The sequence below is a fragment of the Callorhinus ursinus genome, unplaced genomic scaffold, assembly GCF_003265705.2.
Source record: "Callorhinus ursinus isolate GAN/ISIS: 27379988/994484 unplaced genomic scaffold, GSC_fseal_2.0 scaffold42, whole genome shotgun sequence".
NCBI classification, from domain to species: domain Eukaryota; kingdom Metazoa; phylum Chordata; class Mammalia; order Carnivora; family Otariidae; genus Callorhinus; species Callorhinus ursinus.
The window spans coordinates 4,035,747-4,057,655 of record NW_027397104.1 but is presented as its reverse complement, the minus strand read 5'-3'; the positions used below and the strand labels follow the sequence as shown (position 1 = coordinate 4,057,655).

Genomic DNA, 21,909 nt, shown 5'->3' with positions numbered 1-21,909 from the left:
ATAATCCATAAAAGGAAACTTGATAAATTGGGCTTCATCAACATTAAAAAACTTTAGCTCCATGAAAGACCCTATTAGCAGAATGAAAAGACAAGTGACAAACTGGGAGAAAATATTTGCAAACCACATATCTGACAAAGGATAGATATATTATGAACTCTCCAATTTCAACAGAAAAACAGTCCAATTTAGAAAATGGACAAAAGATGTAAATAGACATTTCAACACAGAAGATATACAGATGGCAGATCAGCACATGAAAAGATGTTCCTTTATCATTAGCCATTAGGGAGATGAAACTAAAACCATGATGAATTTTCACTACATGTCTATCACAATAGGTAAAATGAAAAAAATAGTGACAATATTAAATATAAGTGAGGATGTAGGGAAACTGAATCACTCAAACATTGCTGGTATGCACGTAAAATTGTACAGCCTCCTGGAAAATAGTTTGGCAGTTTTGCAAAAAACTAAACTTTCAAATACAGCAGCAACAGCACTTCTCTCCCAGGGAAATGAAGACTAAGGCTCACCCACACAAAACATGTAACATGAATGCTGATCGCAGCTTTGTAACGGCAAAAATTGGAAACAACCCAGATGCCCTTTAATGGGTGAATGGTTAAACAAACTGGCTCATCCAGATCACGGAATACTACACAGAAATAAAAAGGAAACAACCACTGATAAATACAACAAACTGAATGAATCACAGAGAACTGTGCTGAGTGGGGGAAAAAATAACCCACAAAAGTTGTGAACTGTGTGGTTCCATTTATGTAACATTCTCGAAGTGACAAAATTATAGAGATGGAGAACAGCTTCGTGGTTGCCAGAAGGTTAAGGAAGGAGTTGCTGTGGAAGAGCAGTGGGTGTGGCTAAAAGAGGGCAGCACGGGGGATTCCTTGTGATAATGGAAATGGTCTGTATCTTGACTGTATTCAACGTCCATAGCCTGGTTAGGATACTGTCCTATAGTTTTGGGGAAAGGGCATATGAGATCTCTCTACACTACATCTTACGATTGCATGGCAATCTACAATTATCTCAAATTAAAAAGTTTCATTCCACATGCACACAATATGCACAGTTTGCCAAGAAGCCAGGCCTCTCTATTCCTGATAACTCAGATGCTAATGAAGTTTATGACCCTGAACAAGGGCTCAGGACTTCACACCCAGGATGCAATGTCCAAATTCACCAGCTTTCTGACTGACAAACATTGCTTTAAACTAATGCTACTGGAAATATAGTAAGCCTTGATTATCTGGAAAGCTCATTAAAAAGTACTTGTCAGCTGATTTGGCTATGTGGGTGGCTGTTCTGATCTGATGCCACGTTTTGCTATGAGCTCCTAAACCAAATCAATTTCTCAACAGTTGATTCCTGCATCAGCGACCATCCTAGCCCCAAACAGTGGCTGTCAACCAGAGGTGAACATGAGAATTGCCCGGAGAGTAACTGATTCAGTTAGGGCTGGGTTTCCAGCCTTATTTAGAAGCTCACCAGGAGATCCACATGCAACCAGAGTTGAGAACCACAGGTCCAAAACAAATCGGCAAAAACCTACCTTCACACTGAAAAGAAAATGACCAATACTCACAGATTTTAAAAATTACAGCCAATACTGGCAAGGATGAGGAGAAACCTATTCTCATTCACTGCTGAAAAGAGAATAAAATAATTTCCAAACCTTTAAAGGGCAATTTGACATCTCTATGGAAAAACTGCCTTCCAGGGAGACACCAATGACCTGGAGTAAGCCAGAGGGAGGACTCAGAGATTGCTCTCCCAGCCTCCCCCATCTCAGGGAGGACCGTGGTCAGCACTTAGAGGTGTGCTAAATTAGAAGCCTGACCCTCGGGCAGCAGGTTTTGAAATGAATGGGCCTTGAAACTTTCAGGGAAAGACTCAGAGATAAGCATTTTGGTCTGCTCCCTCTACACTGAGTCCTGGGGAGAGAGCCACAGTGAGTCCTCGTCTTCCCGAGCCCGTTAAGAACTGTTTCTTTGTTAGTTATAGTCTTGTGGGTTTCGAGGATACCAAGCCCCATTGGCTTTCTGAGTTGGGTATTTGGGGGACCCAACTCTCAGGTGGAAGTCTTAAATTTGGGATGTGGGGTCCAATCTCTTCACTCTTCAGGGAGAAGCTGGAAGTTGTGAGTTGCTTCCCTATTGTATGTCACTGTGCTGGGGGTAGGGTTTGTGGCAAGAGTATATCTCAGCCTTTCCTACCCATTTCAGTGTGGGTATTTTCTTTTTTACCCCATTTGTACTTATTGTTCAGTTATTTTCTGGATTTCTTCTAGAGGGAATTGTTCTATGTGTAGCTGTAGATTCAGCACGCCAGTGGGAGGAGGTGAGTTCAGGAGCCTCCCATGTTGCCATCTTGGACTAGAGGTCTCCCCTTTTCATTTCTTAAAATCAGTAGTGTGGATCTCTGACCTAAAAGAGAGGTGGTACTTGGCCAACTCTGCTGGCATTAGAACTCCCGGGATCCTTCTCTATTAATTCTTATAACTGTATGTGAATCTATAATTATCTCAAAAAAATTTCAATTAAAAAATGCATGGCTAGTAACAGAGCTCATTCATCAAAGTTGATCACCCTAACAGAATCATATACCAACTGTATCATGAAATGTATGCTATAGCTCTTACCTAGTTCACTCCACCTAACTTATTTTGCAGTATATTTTATATTTGGGCCATTCATTTATGTGAAACTTTATTTCTTCAGCTATTAATTTTTGGTGTTTCTCCTACCAAAGTATGACTAGCTTTTTTGTTGTTTATTGCTAGTGGTACATGCATCTCCGTTATTATCATTTCATCACAAAAGAATTTAAAAATTTGTAATAAAATTTTTCCAAATAAGGAAAAAAGTGAATATAGCTTCTTAGGAATAGACATGAAAATTCTTGCCCAGGACATGTGGTCATTCATTTTAACAGTGCCAAGCACTAGCCTAGGTACTAAAGATACAGTAGTAAATTAAAGTCCCTGCTTTCATGGAGGTCACAGTCAAGCAGGTTAGAAAGATAAACAGATAAATAAGTACGTAATATAATACTACATAATACTACTAAGTACCGTAAAGAATACTGCATCTGGGTAATTACTGATGGAGAATGATGGGGACGCTAATATAGATAGGGTGGTGATCTTATACAGCTTGTCTGAAGAGATGACATGCACACAGAGATTTGTATTACATCGGAGACAGTATATAGTATGTAGCTCATAGGCATCAAGACAAAACAAATGCTGGCTCTTCTGACTCAGATGCTTATTAATATTTGATTCCCATAAGAATTAATAGAGAAATGGGTGCTCAGCCAAACTTCTTTATCTTTCAATCCAAAGGTTGAAGCATTTGGTTATAAATTAAAAGGCACCAAATACTTAATACCCTATTCTTTCATTCTCCTTTCTTTTGGTATCTTTTAAAAAGCTTGTCTAGTTCTAAAAGAACAAAAAAACACCATTTTCATGAACATTGCAATTAAGAGATTCAGCCCTTGGAAACTAACACCCTTTGAGCCTCTGTGATGTTGACCTTTTCCTGATTTGAGGTCAATAAAGTTATGGTGTTTGTGTCTCCCAGGGAAAATCCCTACATGTAAAATCATTTGACTCACTCTGACTTCTTCAAATCCTCCTCAGAAGCTCAATCTGGAGATCAGAGCCGGCTACTCCTTTTCAATTAACTCTCTTTCAGACTTGATCATTGTCCTTGTCTTCATTTATGTCAAATAGTGCTCCCTGTGGAGACAAGCAGCTGGTTATTCTGAGCTCACTCAGATAATCCTTATTAAAATAACCACCTCCCTTGCGCAAATCCATCTATCACCTTCACCTTGACAGGCCCCTGTCAGCCTGGTGCCTGCTGCCATTTCTGGATAGGCCTCCTCCCCACCCACCCGGAAACACTGTACCAGTAGCTTTGGGACGCTGTTTGCAAAGTGCAAACCGCATGGGGAGATTCTGAGCCGTTTGCTTCTTTGAAAGTTTAATTCAATTCAGGAAATGTTAACTGAACAAATATTATAGCTTCTGGAAAAATAGGTATGGGATCCTAGAATCCTATGTTAAATGAGAATAATGGCTTTGCCTCCAAGCTTTCCTTGGAGACAACAGAGAATGTCCTGGGTCTGTTTGTTATCTAGTCCAGTAAATGTCAGATGGATGTTTTTGTGAGATAATACCACAGCAAGTGACATGCGGGGAAGGGGATAAGAGCTTCTGAGACCTAATAAACTCAGGGTTTAGCATGGACACCTAGGTAGGAAGATAGGAGTTTATGCTTTCTGTTCAATATTTAAAAATCATCTAAAATGAAAGAAGAAGAGCCAGTCACAGCAGCTCCAGAAACCTTCCTCAGCCCTTCCTATCCCCTTCTTCCTTGGCAGGATACTCCCTAAGCTTCTGCTGGAATGCATATAAGCCACTCTTGACTTTAGAAGTGACCTGTCTTGGCCTCTAAATTCAAAGTCACCCTGGGATTGAAGAGTGAATGGAGCCAAGCAAAAAGCCCCCTGATGTAATTTGTTTGACGGTTACTCCTGAGAGCTATACTGGTCTCTACAAACATGGGGCCTGAACTAGATGTGGCAAGATGGTTGGCCTGTCGTGGGCAGGGGGTTGCTAGTGAACCAGGCAAAATGACTGTTTCTTATTTTCCCTTTGATACTCATAGAAATAAATGGGGACTATTCTCATATACGTAGACTTAGCCAGCATAATGAGTACTAAGGTACACTGGTAGATGCCATGGTACAGACTCATGCACCTTTCGACTTCTTTGAAAAGTCACTGAAGGGCCCCAGCCCTGGGGTCACATACAGCTTCATCCCCTAAGCAGACAGAGAATTAAAATCAAGGACTATGAGTAAGAGACAAATAATAGGGAGTGTCAAAAAAAAGGGAAAAAAAAAAACGAAAGCAGAAGCAAAAAAAAGGGGAAAAGTACTGTGCTACTAGATGATTCTCTGATTATCCAAGAGCTTATAAACTAAAACCATGAGAGACAGCATCCTCTCAGGGAATTATGGATAAGGAAGGTTATTGCCAGAGCTGTGACTATTGCTACCACAACTATAATCACCAGCCAGTATGTTGAGGGAATTTAAGACTTAGGAAGAGCTGCAGATTCCCTGATATAAGAAGTGAAACATCTACAAGTCTGGATGTAATAAGCAGGCCATGCCAACTGCTACAACCTTGCCCTGATGGGGAATGTTACCCTGAGGAATCCTACTTCGGGAACTTGGAAAGACTATGAAATCTGGTTACCAAGTCAGCAAAAATTCCAACATTTGCTCATTTCCTAAATAAGGTTCCTTCTGACCAACTGTGACTAAAGAGTCTGTAGACAGAGTTCCCAGACTGAGGTAGTGGTGGTGTCTGTTCTCTTGATTTTCTCCAATCTATCATCCATACCCTCGTCTCCCGTGTAATCGCTCTGTTGCATAAATGTATTTTTGTCATCTTGTTTTGATAATCATTCAATGGTTTCCATTGCAATAAACAGCAAGTTCAAAATCTTTAATGTAGCTTATGAAGCCTAAATAATTTCTCTTTCCAGCTTCCTCTCTCATCATTGTCAATATGGAGCTATCCTGTATGTAAGTGGCACAGTTTTCCATGAATGAGCTGGGTTTTCTCACCTCAGATTATTCCTTCTGCCTGGTTCCCCCATCCCTTCACTAAATTAACTCCTTTCCATCCATCAGGTTGCAATTTAGATTTTACTTTCTCTGGAACACCTTCCTCAGCCCTTAAATTACATTACAAATCTTTCCAATGTGCTCCCACAGAATCTCATCCTTATTCCATAAATGGTACTTACCACACTGTGCTATTATTACTAATCTATCCACACTCCCTCACCAATCTGTACATTTCTTGTGAGAAGATATGCATCTTGTTTATCTTGACATTCACAGAACAAAATAGGATCTCTTGAATGAATAAATGAACGTATGAAAACAGCACCATCACCAAGAGGCAGGAGATCTGCATTCAAGTCAACACCTCACTATTTAACCTTGATTGTAAGCAAACCATAAGCTCCCTGGAGAGGAGAATAAAGAAGTAGAAATGTGATCCTCTGTCTGCATAAACCAGGTGGTTGGACTGGACAATGCCTTTATGGTACTGTCAACACTACAATCAATAGCTTTGTATGCAAGATTGAAAAGTACATTGGGTTGCTCTAAAATACATGCAAGACAAGCACCCCTGGGCACTCTGAAGAAGAAGAAATATGAACAGTCTCTATAAAGCACAGATTTAAAAAAAAAAAAACCCTCTCTGTTCTAATTGTTATGGGAAGGAGGGAATTACTGAAAGGTACAGTACAGAAAATGAATACTTGGCCAGATTATGTTCCAGCTCAGCTCTCTAAAATTCAAGTGTCATTAAAAGCTAGCCTTAATTAGATAGGACTGTGACATTTATTGATTGGAATTTATCTATTAATTTTTAGCATTGCTTCCAGTTTTCATTCTGGCCATTAATTGGGCCCCTTTCCTTAAGTGAAAAATGTTCACATGTGCAGAATTTGAGCATTTCCCAGCACTAACTTCCATTTTGTCCCCATCATGTTCAAGCAAGGGCAGGATCCTCTCTGTTCTAGCAGAACCTTGACCGTGTTTTAGCTGGCATGCAAATGTAGAGTGTGATCCATCATGTTTTATTTAATAGAGTCTCTGAGAGAAAGGAAAAAGGAAATTGTTGTGAATTAAATGTCCTTGTCGTTTCAGGCAAGAAGATAAAAGTTCTGATTGATTGCCGAGATGGCTGAAAATGGAAGTATTAACGCAAAACAGTGATTTTGCTATGTTTCTATTCTCTGGAGTGTTGCAAATGACAGAGAACATTTTATTCAGGAAACAGATTAAGAGAGTCTTTCTCCCTTGCCAGAACACACAGATTTGGTGAAGTTGGGAAGCATTAGGTGAAGAACCGAGGAATAGGGCCAGGGGATCTGCAACCCAATCCTGGCCCTGCTATGTTCCCTTGGTGGCCCTGGACAAGTCATTTACTGCCCTAACCTCAAATTCCTTAAGCTTTGAAGATGTGGCTAGATAGGAGATCTAAGACCTCTTCACTGCCTATCCTGCCATACAATTCTTTCTCCTTCTAAATTAATCCAAGCAATAGGTCTTAAGTAGCTGCCATCCACTGGAGGATGCTACTGACCTGCTCTGCCCACTAGAATCTTGAATAAAATTACCAGCAGAGATTCCACCAAGTTCTGCCATTTCTTTCCAACAATATATAAAGAAACGATTCTACTAAGAATCTGACTGTAACAAAAGAAAATATAAGATGATAAATGACCCCACTCAATGGACTAAACTTGACAATTTACCAGAATTAACCTAAGCACAATTACATACACAATGAACTACATGTAATATGCAGAATGGTTTTGGTGTTAGCTTTTACTTCCTTCCTCACTTAAAAAAAAGGGGGGGAAATCCTTAGTTGAGCCAGATAACGAAAATAGCTCTGTCACGATCTGGTCCAGATCTTCCTTTTTTTCTCCCCTTCCTGAATCTGCAACTTTCCCTGACTCTATGAATCCCTGAGTTCATATTGTTCCATTTCCCATTCTTAGAGACAGAGGTGTTGGCTCTTTCATGGGTCCAGGTCTTTAAAGTCCTCAGAGGAAATTCCCAGTACTTGGCTACAACTGGTCAAGGTTCAGAGTTTAAACTGCATGTCTTTATCTACTACACTTATTTGTCTTCCTCAAAAACTACCATTCGGACGTGGGCATTGCTGAAAACCAAGAGACGTTCAATTTTCTCTTCTGCAGAGCACCCAAGATGGTTACCTCAGAAATGGCTCCTGTCATCTCCCTCTGTGGCTCCTATTCTGGGGGGTGTGTGTCGGCGGGGGAGACAGAGATAGAGATCCAAAGAGAGAGACAGAGAGACAGAGACAGAGAGACAGAGATGTGAACACAGATAAAGCTGTTAAGAAATAACTACCAGATTCTATAGCTCAAAACAGAGTATGTATGATCTCAGACCAACCTTATCCACTGGATCAGAACTCAAATTCAATATGACAGCAGATTTTTAAATAGAATTTAGGTATTTGTCTTCAAACAAAAACCAGACCCCTTTCAGAACTCACTCCAACAAAGAAAGGCACTTTTAAAGTGTTCATGGAATGAATGTTCTTTTAGTTTACATGGCTTCAGCTTCTTTTTGGTTAAATATCTGATTCTTAAAACACTAGCACAGTTTGCATCCTGCACAACTTGAAAGATATTTCTGTCCAGATCACAGGAGATTGTTTTGCTCAAAACAATTACTTCATAATTTATATGATGTAATATCCAGACTTAACACCAGGCCCCCAGGAAGCACTGCTTTTTGGGTTTTATTTTATTCAAAAGTTGTTTTTGAACGCAGGAAGTCAAGTACAGAATGATGAAATGTGGTGTTATGGGTGAAACTGATGAAGTCAAATCCTTCCACTTGGTGAAATGACTTTCAGATAATAAGCAATCTGATCATTCTCTCAGGCCACCAGGGAAGAGCCGCACACACGGTGTGAGTAATTCCCTAGCAGAGTAAATTAACAAATGTAAGTCAAATGAACTTAACTTCTTAGAGTATAGAGTTAATGAGCCTGAAACGTGTGAGATTAGTTTAGGAGAGTGAGCTCGGGCAGGCTCCAAAGCAACACACTGCATCCCAAACGTGAGGGAATGTAGGTCGTTTGTAGTAAGGAGCAGCGGGAGCAAGAGAATCAATAGTCAGTATACACCCATCATCCTTGGAGGAAAGGCAGCTAAAAATGGACAGGCAGAGTCAAAAGATTACACAGCTAGATGCTTTATGGAAATGGGTGAAGCATTTCCAGATGTATTGAGTGAGTTTGGAGGACACATATAGATTTATATTAATAAATTTATATTTGTATCTAATTATAGTCTTTTACAAGACTCCTTCTATTTAGCCTTCAATACCCTCATAATTCAGCCTGAAAGTACATTGTTACGTCCTACTATTTAAAAGGGAAAATAAAGATAAAAACATAATTATGAAGAAAATGTAATCCTACTTGGATCTCTCAGAATAAACTTCTAAATCTTTGGCCAGTCTCTCTCAAGTCAGACTACCTGCTGAAAGACACTGACTTTCATGATTCTGAAGCCAAATGTTACTGCTTTGACTTGGGTGGATAATGTAACCTTTCTGTGCTTCCATTTCTTCCATTGAAAAATTGAAATAAAAATAGTATCTACCTCACAGAGTCAGTTTTACGGTGTGCCTGGTACTTGATGTATTTCTTTTTGTTTGTTTGTGTCAAAATATGTATTATTCTCAAAATGGAATGAAGTTAGATTTCTTCCTTATGCCATACAGAAAAATAATGATGATGATTAAAAGATTTAAATAATCATGAAGACAAAAAAAAAATCCCTCACAAAGTATACAAAGTTTCAGTTATAGAACAGTGAGTCCTAGAGATCTACTGCACAGCATAGGGCCTGAAGTTAACAATGCTGTACTGTAGATTTTAAAAATGCTATAGGGGCGCCTGGGTGGCTCAGGGAGTTAAGCGTCCAACTCTTGGCCTCAAGCTCAGGTCTTGATCGCGGGATCATAAGTTCAAGCCCCGGGTTGGGCTCCATGCTGGGTGTGGAGCCTACTTAAACAGAAACTTGCTAGGAGGGTAGATCTTACGTTGTGCTCTTCTGATCAAAAAAGTAATAAAAATAATCATAAATAAAGAGGGTAAGAAGAAACTTTTGGAGGGGATGTATATGTTTATGGCATAGATTGTGACAGACACTTCACAAGTGTATACTTATCTCCAAACTCATTATGTTTTGTACATTAAATATGTTCAGCTTTTTGTGTCACTACACCTCAATAAAGTGGTTTTAAAAATAAAGGAAGAAATTACAGAAAAATATAGTTTGCAATCTTGAGGTGAAAAAGTTTATGTAAGCCAGACGACAAAGGTATGAATCACAGCAAAAAAAAGAACAGGTTCATATTTACAAAGATTAAAATTTGCCATAAGGAAAAATAGTTTCCATAAAAAAAAAAAAAACTCGAAGAGAAGATGAAAATTATCTTTTTAAATATTTGACACTTAGGGGACAAAAAGGTACTGTACTTTACATTTAGAAACTAACAAAGAAGAGTTCCCAATGTAGAAAAAAATATAGGCAGAGTATGTGAACAGGCTACTCACAAAAGAAGTAATACATGTTTCTTTTTTAAATGCTCACCTCACTCATAATCAAAGTCATGAAAATTAAAACAACATTGAGATTAGTAAAAACTGGTTGTGTCAATGGAGAAATGTGAATCTGGTCTGGCGGATGGGAAACTGGTTAAGAATAAGGAAATGAAAAGGAAAACATGGAGAAGGGGATCAATGGAGAGAAAGGAAAGGAACAGGGGAGAAAACTCTGGTACATTTAAACTGGAGGCAGCCTAGACGGCCTTTGGATCTTGGCATGAAATGAACCTGTGTTACACAGTTTTGGCAAGTTAGTGGCTTTCCTGATTCTTAGCTTCTTCATCTATAATGTAAAGGACAGCTACGAGATTGAGCAAAACAATATACTTGGTTTGGTCAACGCCATCCCACCTGCATCCAGCTTCCAGGTTTAGTAAAACCGTTTTTACTGATTAATGCAATTCTCCCCCCTGCTGCTGGTCATGCAGGAACCAGCCAGTCCTGGAAGAGCAGACCAGGCCTCCTGGATCCTCGTACTCCATCGATAAAACTGTCAGCAAGAAAGAAACAACAGACTCCTTCCCAGGTTAAAAGCAAAATGGGCGTGAGATTTTCAGATGTCAGTCCGAGCTGTCTGCTCCATCACCCAGGGCACAATCCCTTCTTGACCAGTGGGTGAAGCAGATGTAGTCCATTTTACTAATCATTTTTTTCCTAAGGAGTGCCGTATGGATTACACCCGCATTTGGTCTATGGTTATTATACATAGTTTGCTTTGGGGTGGGGGCTGTGTGTTTGATTTTTTTTTTAATTTGGTCACGTTTTCTGTATTTTATGTACATTTATGAAGTGTAAAGGAATAGTCCCTCCTGCTGCAATAAGCATGCAGAAACCCTCTTCATTCTTCCAGAGACGGAAAGAACATTGTGACGGGAAGTAAATTATAAATAGGTTCCTGAAGATAAATGAAATGTTTCGTGGGAATAAGAGGCAAAAATATCATAGGAAAGAGAGAAGGAGGGAGGGAGGGAGAAAGCAAGAGAGAGCGAAAGGGAGGAGAAAAAAAAGAAAAGGAGGCCCGGAAGGAGAAAGAGCCACTGGTGGTTGCCGGAGGGCAGGGGTTTCTCCGTCAAAGACTGCCACCTGGTGGCCGTCTCATAACGTGTTCTTGGCCTCTGCTAGTCCCGGAAGGCGGCCAGGGCAATCAGATGCCGCTGACCTGCAAGTCTTCAAAGCTAAATGAAAAGCAGATGAATAAATGTCGGTGCATCTGTAGATTCTAAATCTTGACAACACGGAGGCCTTATTTAAGTTGATCCCTGTGCATCAGAGACTTTAAACTGCCCATTAGTCAGGCACGCTGCCACTCTCTTCTCCATTGTAGAAGGCTAGTGCTCTTTATGGGGCATAAACCAGCCATATTTCATGTTAGCAAGTAAAAGAAAACAAAATCTCTTGTGATAAAATAAAGAATAAATATAAACACTATTGCTTTATCCCGCATAAGCCTTCCTGGACCTCTTTTCGACCCATTTTAGATAGGTTTCTCAAAAAAAGAAAAAAAATAGTACATATGTATTTGCAATTTTTGAATAAGTGAAAGGACCACTTAACATTTTTTCAATGATCAAAGTGGCTTGACTGGAGGTTAATTCTATCCAGTAAAGAGATAATAATGTTGCAAGAAAGAAAATATGTTCATACTATCAAACAGAAGGGAAATCGGATGTATAAAGAATTTATCCTTAACTCCGTGCCTCCACACTACTTTGCTGATTTAAACAAGGATTACTATACTATATAACAAAAACCTATTTAAATTCCAAAAGCAACTTTGTATTTCTAAGCCTTTGTAATACCTTTTTATGTGGTAGGGGGGAAAAAAGCAATGAGATTTGTCTTTTATTTTTTACTCCTGCCCAGAAAAAAAAAAAAATCTTAGAAGCTCTCATATTCTCTTTAATCACAGTTTCTACCTCTAGGCTCCAAATTCAATTCTCATTTACAGATTTCTAAGGTTTGCATAATTTTTAAGGCACAACACTATATATTTCTGTCCTGTGAGTTGAATACTCTGAATTCAACTGTTTTTTGGCACACAGATTTAATGACCATCCAGATTCTTGCAAAGAGAACAGGTAAACAGATCCAGGAGGATACTTTCTCTGGTATGCTAATGTTATGGATAAGTTAACTGAATAAAATTAGAACATATGACCTACTAAAATAAAAAGCAAAAACCAATGGTAAGATATTCATTTCAGTACCCAATCCAAAAATCTTGACAAGGAACAAAAAAATAGTTTCAGTGGGTATATGGTATTCATCATTCATTTTGAAGATTCACTTACTTTTTTACAAAAAAGACAATTTATTGAGAAGACAGACAATAAAGACAATAAAGAATTTCTGGGAATCAGAAAAATAACCAAGAGAGTAAAATTTCATGGTACCCAGTGGTATAGAGTTTCAAAAAAAGAGGTCAATGCAACTAAGAAGTCCAGTAAAATAGTCTTGATAAATGCCCATTAGGTACGGCAATTAAGGAGTTATTGGACCTTATTGGGCAGTCTCAGTAGAGTGGTCAGGGCTGAGGCCAGGACACCGTGGATCAGGGAAAAAGTTGGAGTAGTACAAATAGAGATAGCAATATTACTCATTCAAAAAACATGGATAAAATAGCAAGAAAAAAAAGGAGGAGGAGGAGGAGGAGGAGGAGGAGGAAAATCAGGGGTCCAATGAGGAATATTTTTAGGATAGGCACACGTCCAAAGTTTAAAATTAAGCTACTCCATGGTATTGCTGCCTCAGCACCCATTTTGTTTGGCCAAGTGGCCTTGGGGGCTTTACATTGATGCTAGCCCCTCACGCAAGCCCACAGAGTTACAGGCAAATGTGAGCTCATGATATGACTTTCCCAGCAGCCCTTGTGTTCAACAGTCTCTCCTGCCTCCCAGCGCCTGTAATCCCTTTGTGTCCTTTAGATGAGACCCCCAAAGGGCTTACAAAACGCCCTCCTGGAACACCTGGGTGGCTCAGTTAAGTTAAGCAGCTGCTTTTGGCTCAGGTCATGATCCAGGGTCCTGGGATCGAGTCCCATATTGGGCTCCTTGCTCAGCGGGGAGCCTGCTTCTCGCTCTGCCTGCAGCTTCCCCTGCTTGTGTGCTCTCTCTCTCTTTCTGAAAAATAAATAAAATAAATAAATAAAATCTCTTTAAAAAAAAAAAACCCTCTCTTATGCTTCGAATTGACCAATACACCATCCACAGCCCCTAACGAAGGCATGTGCCCCAGATCCTGCTTCTCTCTCTGCCTGCCCTCTGCCTTGACCTCCTGTGTGGCCCTTTGAGGCATGGAGGGATAGCTGTGGCTATAGATAGGTGTTTAGGCGCAGGCGACAGAAGCACATCTGATGGTTTCAATGAGGTAGAAAGGAAGTCAGCTGTTGAAACCAAGGAAAATATGAGGACTGGCTGGAGATCTAGCCTAAGGAAAGTAGTGAAGATTTCGAACAGGAAAGGATACTGACCGAGGGTAGTCCCCTGCCTGTAAGAGGAAGGCAAATGGTCCCACGGATCCCAAATTGGGTATTTTCTTGCGTAGATGTAGGAGAAAATTTTTTTGAGTAATTTATTTTCTGTACCCAAAGTGATCCCCAGTAATCACTCACAGAATAAGGTGTTGGCAACTAGCACATTATGGCTGATTTTTAAGTCCAAGTACACATACCACCTGCCCCCGGAATATTAACAACCAATTATCATCATGAATTTGCATCTGATGCTAAGCCTCATCCCATCTCCACCATGATTATCCTTCTGTTCTAAAAAAACAAATAACAAAAAGACACGCAAGGCAATTTTTTCTTCCTTTCTTCCCAAAAATGTTTTAAAATTCCTTCTGTCCCTAATTTGCCATTTGCAGCTGCCTGGACTCCTCTTAAAATTTCTAAAATAATACACTTTACAATATTAGCATATTCCATACACCAAGAATGTTTCATCCATATTTGCATATTTGATTATCACACAGGGGACAGATAGCTAAAAGCTGGAGATTTTTAAGTGGCAAAGATTTAGCTACAACTCCAAAATTACAAACCATAAAAGACAAAATTGACAAATGTGACTGCATCAAAATTAATACTGTACTGCAAAAGATAATGCAAAGAGGGGGAAAAAAAAGACAAGCCACATATGAGGAGGAAAATTTTGAAATCATATATGTGGCAAAGGATAGATTTTTCAACAAGAAGCACAGAAACCACTGGACATACATATACAAGGAAAAAAACCTTGAAACTATACTTCTTATCACATAAAAAATTAACTCAAAATGGATCACAGATCTAAATGTAAAGCCTAAAAACTATAAAACTTCTAGAAAAAGGCATAACATAAAATCTCTGAGACCTTGGGTTTGGCACATATTTCTTAGATACAATACCAGGAGCAGAATACATAAAAGGATAAAGTAGTAAGTCAGTCTTCAAATCTCAAGTCAGTTAAGTGTCTGACTCTTCGTCTCGGCTCAGGTCGTGATCTCAGGGTCGTGAGATCGAGCCCCGAGCAAGGCTCCACACTCAGCATGGAGCCTGCTTAAGATTCTCTCTCCCTCTCCCTCTGTGCCTGCCCCCCACTCTCTTTCTCTCTCTCTCTCAAATAAATAAATCTTTTTATAAATAAATAAATAAGTAAAATTCCTCCCCTTCAGAAGACACTAAAGAGAATGAAAAATAAGTCATTAGATAAAAGGAAATTTTTGCAAAGCATATACCTGATAAAGAACTTATATCTATAAAATATAAAGAACTGTAAAACCAAACAAGAAAACAGCGCAATTTTTTAAATGAGCAAAAAAGATTTGACTATATATTTCCCCAAAAATAGTTAGATGGATAGACAGATAGATAGATAGATGATAGACAGACAAATAAGCACATGACAAGGTGTGCTTCAACGTCATCATTCATTAAGAAAATACAAATGAAAACCATAATGAATAGTTAAAACTAAAAAGTCTGACCATACCAAGCACTGGAGAGAATGTGGAGGAACTGCAATATCCACACCCCATTGGTGGGAAAGTAAAATGGTACAACTACTTTGGAAAATAGTTTGCTATTTTCTTAAAAAGCTAAATATACACCTACTATATGATCCAGTAATTCCACTCCTAGATATTTGCCCAAGAGAAATGAAAGTATATGTCCACACCAAAAAACTTGTACAAGAATGTGTATACCAGCTTTACTTGTGAAAACCTGGAAGTGACTCAAATGTCCATCAGCAGGTGAATAAATAAAATCATGGTACATCCATTCATTGGAACACTATTCAGTGATAAAAAGGAATAAGCTCTCATTACATGCAAAAACATTGATGAATTTCAAAATAAATATGCTAGGTGAAAGTAGCCAACAAACATAGAGTAGATGCTATATGATTACACTTACAGAAAATTCTAGAAAATGCAAACTGATCAATAGTGACAGAAAGGAAATCAGTGATTGGCAGAGTGAGGATGATATAGAACAGAAGAGACAGAGTACAAAGGAATTTAAAGAAACTTTTAGGGATGATGGATGTTTTCATTTTCTTGATTGTGGTAATGGTTTCACAGGTATATTCATACGTCAAAACTTTCCAAACTGTGTATTTTAAACATGTACAGTTATATTTGTTAATTATACCTCAGTAAGGCTATTTAAGTTCCACAGCCACCTACAGTTTCCTCCATTTAAAAATGTCTAAGCAAATCATATAAGGAATACCCATGTATGAATCACCCAGTTAAAAATAAATTATTAAAAATAGATTTGAAGCCCATAAATATACCTCTTGCAGTTGCTAGAAGATCTCACCACCTCCTTACTGAGGAGGATCTGCAGGTACCTCACAAGCCCACATTTCCCCTGTGTGAGTAAACATGCACAACAAATGATATGTAGAATAGGGGGTTTCATCATTCCCTGGAAATTCTTTTGCCATCTTCTTGTGACATCAAGTTCAAGGGCCCCCTGTGCATAGTGGTAAATAGAGAGCCCCTTAATCTAACCACACAGGCCTCCTCTCTCCTCAAAAGGAGCACATTTGGATTAGCTCCAGCACTGCACGGTCTTGGCACCACTCCACTCCATAAGCAGGTGGGGGAGGAGGGAGCAGAGATGACTCTGAGCAAGCTCAGATGCACATGTGGCCTCTTTTTACTTCCCAGCTGACTGACAACTGTGAGACAGTCTCTTCACATCTGCTTTATTACTCTAGGCTGTCCCTCTTTTCATGGATTATATACTCCCTCCCTGTCGGAAATGGCAATGTCTCTCCTGGAAAAGAAAAAGTTCAGCCCTGAGCCCGTCAGCAGTACAGGGGGAAGTAAATGCACTCACAAGTTCCCACGTTATCTTAGCAACTGCTTTTCTACACGTTTTGCAATAGTACAAGAAGAAAAGCCTTTCTCCCCAATGACATGACCCCAAAACATCAAAGAATTAGTGTCAGGCTTGAAATGGGAAGAATATAGTCCGCCTTAAGATTAATCTCTGGAAGTAAAATAAACAAGCAGATTTATAAGTAATTATGCCTTTCACAGAAAATCTCAGAATGTGAAACTCTCCAAGACTTCAGAGACCACCGCGTTCAAGACTCTTGCTCTACAAACAAGGAGCCGAGGCCATGACATTTATTGTGTTCTACTTTTAAAATGTTCTAAATCTCTAAAAGGTCACCAGAGAAGGTCCATATTTATCATGTCTTTTAGTGCTCTGCTAATGGCTTTTCAAAACTTTCCAACTGCAGAACCATAAGCTTCAAGACAGAGACAGTGGGATGTTCTCAAGAAGTGGGGCTAAAGTGAGCAATCTGTAAAAACTGATTACGTTTTATCCAGGGATGAACCAGGATGCTCCTGATGTAAGTTCTCCCAGTTTTCCTGGGCAAGAAGAAAGGCTCAGTCACCCCCACTTTGGCCATGTCACAACTAGCACCACCCACAAATACTCCAGTGACTGATTACCGATGGCTTCCTGTAGAGCCCTCAAACTCCTTGCTTCCACAGGTCAGGAAAGCTGACGTGCATGTAGGTTTATGAGGGTCTAAAGGGACTGAGTTTAAGTGTGATAAATAACCCCTCTGTAAACACTGCCATAGAGGGATCTTTCAAAGGTAAATGTGGAATCGTGACTCTCCTTTAAGATCCTTAATAGTATTTTGGGATGAAGTTCATTCTTTATTTCTCTATACAAAGCCGTTCATAACCTGTATCTTCCCTATCTCTCTAGCCTCATTTTCAACCTTTACCATTACCATTACTCTACCCCTGCACTCTGAAATCCAGTCAAATGTTTGAAATTCTCCAATCAAATCTCCCTTGTGCTCTCATGGCATGGCTCGTTTTGGTCCCCTGTCCTTGAATGTGTCCCTCCTCTTCCACCATCCCAAATCTGCCTTTGATGAGTGCTCACTCATCTATAGTAAGAAGCTTCCTAAAGATCCTCACCTGGTATTCATGTCTGTGTGTAAATCTCTCCCCTTCAGTGTAGACTGAACCTCGTGACTTGCTTCTTGTGAACAGAACACTGAAAAAGCGATGGTAGGTCCCTTCGAAAATCAGGCTGTAAAAGACTATGACTTTGGTCTTACTCACATTCTCTTGCTGGCTCTTCTTGCTAGCTCACTCTCATGAAGCAACTGTGATGTGGGAGATGTCCCATGCAAAGACCCACAAAGTAGGAAACTGAGGGCAGCCTTCAGCCAACAGCCAATGAATAACTGAGGCCCTCAGTCCAACAGCCTGGGAAGAACTGAGTATCTCTAACAACTGTGTAAGTAAGATTGGAAGCAGATCCTTCCCCAAAGGTCAAGCTGACTGCAGCCCAGCCAACATGCAGACTGCAGCCTCACAAAGAACTCTGAGCAAAAACCACCCCATCACACCATGCCCCAGACCCCCAATGCACAGAAACTATGATAAATGTCTGAAGTCACAAATTTGGGGGGTAGATAGTTTACACATTATCTCTTGTCCCTCAGTTCCTAAGACTAGCCGACAAGGAAGATTTAACTCCTCTCTCCTTTCTAACTGTCTGTCTCTGTCATAGAATTGCCGGGTATATGCTTCTCTTTCCCATTTGACATGAAGCTCTTTAAGACTGGAAACAGGTCTTTTTATCTTTTTAATCCCGAGATCCCAACACAAGGCCTGCCACATGAAAAGACTCAATAAATGTTTGTGAATTGCGTTAATTAAATTACAACCTAGTTTCAGAGTTGAAATTTAAAACAAAATTTACAAGTCAAATTTGTTTTCTTGCAAATATGGGGGAATATTCCAAGAGTTGTCAGGGTAGCAAAAAAAAAAAAAAAAAAACCCCTATGGGAGGTTTCTTTTTTATTCAGACAACTCTTGCTGACCACATCACTACCCAGTGTGAGGGATGTTTGAGGCGACTCTGCCTGAGTGAGGCAGAAACCCGTTACAATGGAAGCCACTCAGGCGAAACATCCGCAGAGATATAAACCAAGGAATAAGTACCTATTAACCTACTTTGTCTCTTCATAACTGTTTGAAGGAGGTCCCTTCCAGAAGTCAGAAATCAGAGGGGGTAGCAGGTTAATGAGGCCTTCCTTATTAACCCCCCTCCTCAAAAATGGCAAGATGCGAGAGCCTAATGGGGTGGGCGGGGAGGATTCCAGTTACATTTTCAGAAGGGAATTACAAAATATTTATCAGTGACTGTGTATTGATTCTATCTGCTATGTTAGTTTCACATTTTGTAGAATACTAAAATGCATAAAATCAAAAGCCCGTGGATTTGTCTTCCAAGAAACAGTTTGTGGAGATTACAGGCCACTCTCTTGCTCATGGGTCTCTTTTAGCTATAGAAAGGCTGAAAAGATTAGAAAACATGGAAAAGCCAGCTAATTCTCTGAGGCCAGCTGCAAGGAAGGAAAGTAAAAATAATCAACTTCCCTCTCTGAGCTATTTTATCTCCCCATTGTTACCACACCAATCCTATGCCACAAAATTAACAGCGTTTTCCGATGTTATGGTTTCAGAATCCAAGGTGCCGGGAAATTAAGTAATTTGTCTTAGGTTCCACAGCTGGTAAACAATAGGATAGTGACTTAGAGCCAGCAAAGGCTTCATTCAGTCCCATATTCACTGCTCTCACACTGTACATAATATGCTGACCTAGACTATAATTCACTTGTCCTTTATTTTAACAAGCATTGATGAGCATCATCCATGGGCCAGGCTCTTTGTCAAGGGAGGCAGCATACAATGTGGCGCTGGCATGGTGCAGTGGGTGATCAGCACCCCCGATGAATCTCCTGTCAGTAGCAGCCCTTAGACTAGAGGAGGATTTTTTTTTCAGCTGATAGTTTTTCCGACATTATCTAAAAAATTTTAATCCATATCCCTGTTGCAAGAGACCAAATATTCTAGCACAAACAAGACTGATTCTGTCAAGTATAGGAATGGCAAGCTAACAGAATACTTGAGTTAATGATGAGTCTAGAAAGGTAGATGGGAGTTGGATGATACCTTGCAGTTCATGGAAAGGAATTTTGATTCTGTTTTGAACCTATATGGAAACACTGAATGTTTTTGGCAGAGGCATGGTATATGATCTGATTTGTAATTTTTAAAGATGATTCTGGTTGCTGTGTGGGGAATGAACCTTACATAAGCAAGAGTGGAACTGGGGAAACAAGTGAGGAGGTCTTTACGGCCATCCAGATCAGAGATGGTAGAGGCTGGCTTGGTCCAAGGAGGTAGCAGTGGGTATGGAGAAAAGTGGACAGACTTGAGATATGCTGTCGTGGTAGAACCAGCAGAGCTCACAGAATTTAATGTGAAAAGTGATCACATGGGGTTGGCAAATGTACTGCCCATTTATTACCCTTTCATACATATTAAAAAAAAAAAACAACTGAAATGTAAAATGTTAAATTACTGTCAATTATGGTTGACCCTTGAACAATACAAGTTTGAACTACATGGGTCTACTTATATGCAGATCTTTTTTTCAATTAATATACTGGAAATTTTTTGAAGATTTGCAACAATTTGAAAATAATTTCTTTTCTCTAGCTTGCTTTATTTTAAGAATACAGTATAAAAGACGTATACAAAATACATGTTAATCAAGTGTCTATGTTATCAGCAGGCCTCTAGTCAACAGCATGGTTTTGAGTAGTTAAGTTTTCGGAGAGTCAAAGTTATGCACAGATTTTCAACTGTGTGGGGGTTGGTGCCCCTAGCCCCCATGCTGTTTAAGAGTCAACTATATATCTCAATAAAACTGAAGCAGGGCGTGGGGGGCGGGGGGCGGGGGGAGGGTGGTTACTGGCAAGAGCTAGAGAGTGAAAGCACTGGGAATCACACGAGTTATGCTTGACTTGAAGTCCTTAACCGTTGTGCTCCATAGCTTCACATGTAACCCTTATCCAAAATTTCTCCAGGAAATCTAGATTTTTCCTATCTTCTACTCCTGGTCCTTAAACCTTCTGGTTTTTCACCAGGACTGCCATGTGCAGCCATGTCATGTGTGCCCTGCACAACTAGGGGAAGGAGGGGACATAAAGTACTATGGAGGTTTTAAAGACAGGTTTACAAATTCATTGGTACTCTTCCCCTCCAAGTATTTACTTCCCTTGCTTTTGAGTATGGACTGGACTTGGTGATGTGCTTCTGATAATAGAACATGTAAAGGTAACAGTAGGTTACTTCTGAGATTAGGTTATAAAAAGACTGCAGCTTCCTACTGGGTATTTACACCAAAGATACAAATGTAGGGATCTGAAGGGGTACGTGCACCCCAATGTTTATAGCAGCAATGTCCACAATAGCCAAACTGTGGAAAGAGCCAAGATGTCCATCGACAGATGAATGGATAAAGAAGATGTGGTATATATACACAATGGAATATTATGTAGCCATCAAAAGGAATGAGATCTTGCCATTTGCAACGACATGGATGGAACTGGAGGGTGTTATGTTGAGTGAAATAAGTCAATCAGAGAAAGATATGTATCCAATGACCTCACTGATATGAGGAATTCTTAATCTCAGGAACAAACTGAGGGTTGCTGGAGTGGTGGGGGGTGGGAGGGATGGGGTGGCTGGCTGACAGTGGGGAGGGTATGTGCTATGGTGAGCACTGTGAATTGTGTAAGACTGTTGAATCACAGATCTGTACTTCTGAAACAAATAATACTGTATATGTTAAGAAAAAAAAAAGAAGAAGAAGAAGATAGCAGGAGGGGAAGAATGAAGGGGAGTAAGTCGGACGGGGAGACGAACCATGAGAGATGATGGACTCTGAAAAACAAACTGAGGGTTCTAGAGGGGAGGGAGGTGGGGGGATGGGTTAGCCTGGTGATGGGTATTAAAGAGGGCACGTTCTGCGTGGAGCAGTGGGTGTTATGCACAAACAATGAATCATGGAACACTACATCAAAAACTAATGATGTAATATATGGTGATTAACATAACAATAAAAAATTTTTTTAAAAAAGACTGCAGCTTCTGTCCATTCACATTCTTTCTTTCTATTTAATCTATCTATCTATCTATCTTTTCCCTCCTTTCCCTCCCTCCTCACTTATCAATGACTCTGAATTAAACCAGCAGCTGTGTCATGAGGACACTTAGCAGTATGGACAGGCCCACATGGCACAAGT

General features: G+C 39.8%; 1 long non-coding RNA gene across 2 annotated transcripts in view; it reads right to left on the bottom strand.

Moving 5' to 3' along the window:
* Positions 1 to 21,909, bottom strand: part of LOC141370685 (uncharacterized) — a 329,861-nt gene that overhangs the window by 239,189 nt on the left and 68,763 nt on the right. For both annotated transcript variants that reach the window (XR_012374943.1, XR_012374942.1), the window contains exon 2: positions 3,643 to 3,766. This is a non-coding gene — a long non-coding RNA (uncharacterized lncRNA). The remainder of the gene's footprint in view (positions 1 to 3,642; positions 3,767 to 21,909) is intronic.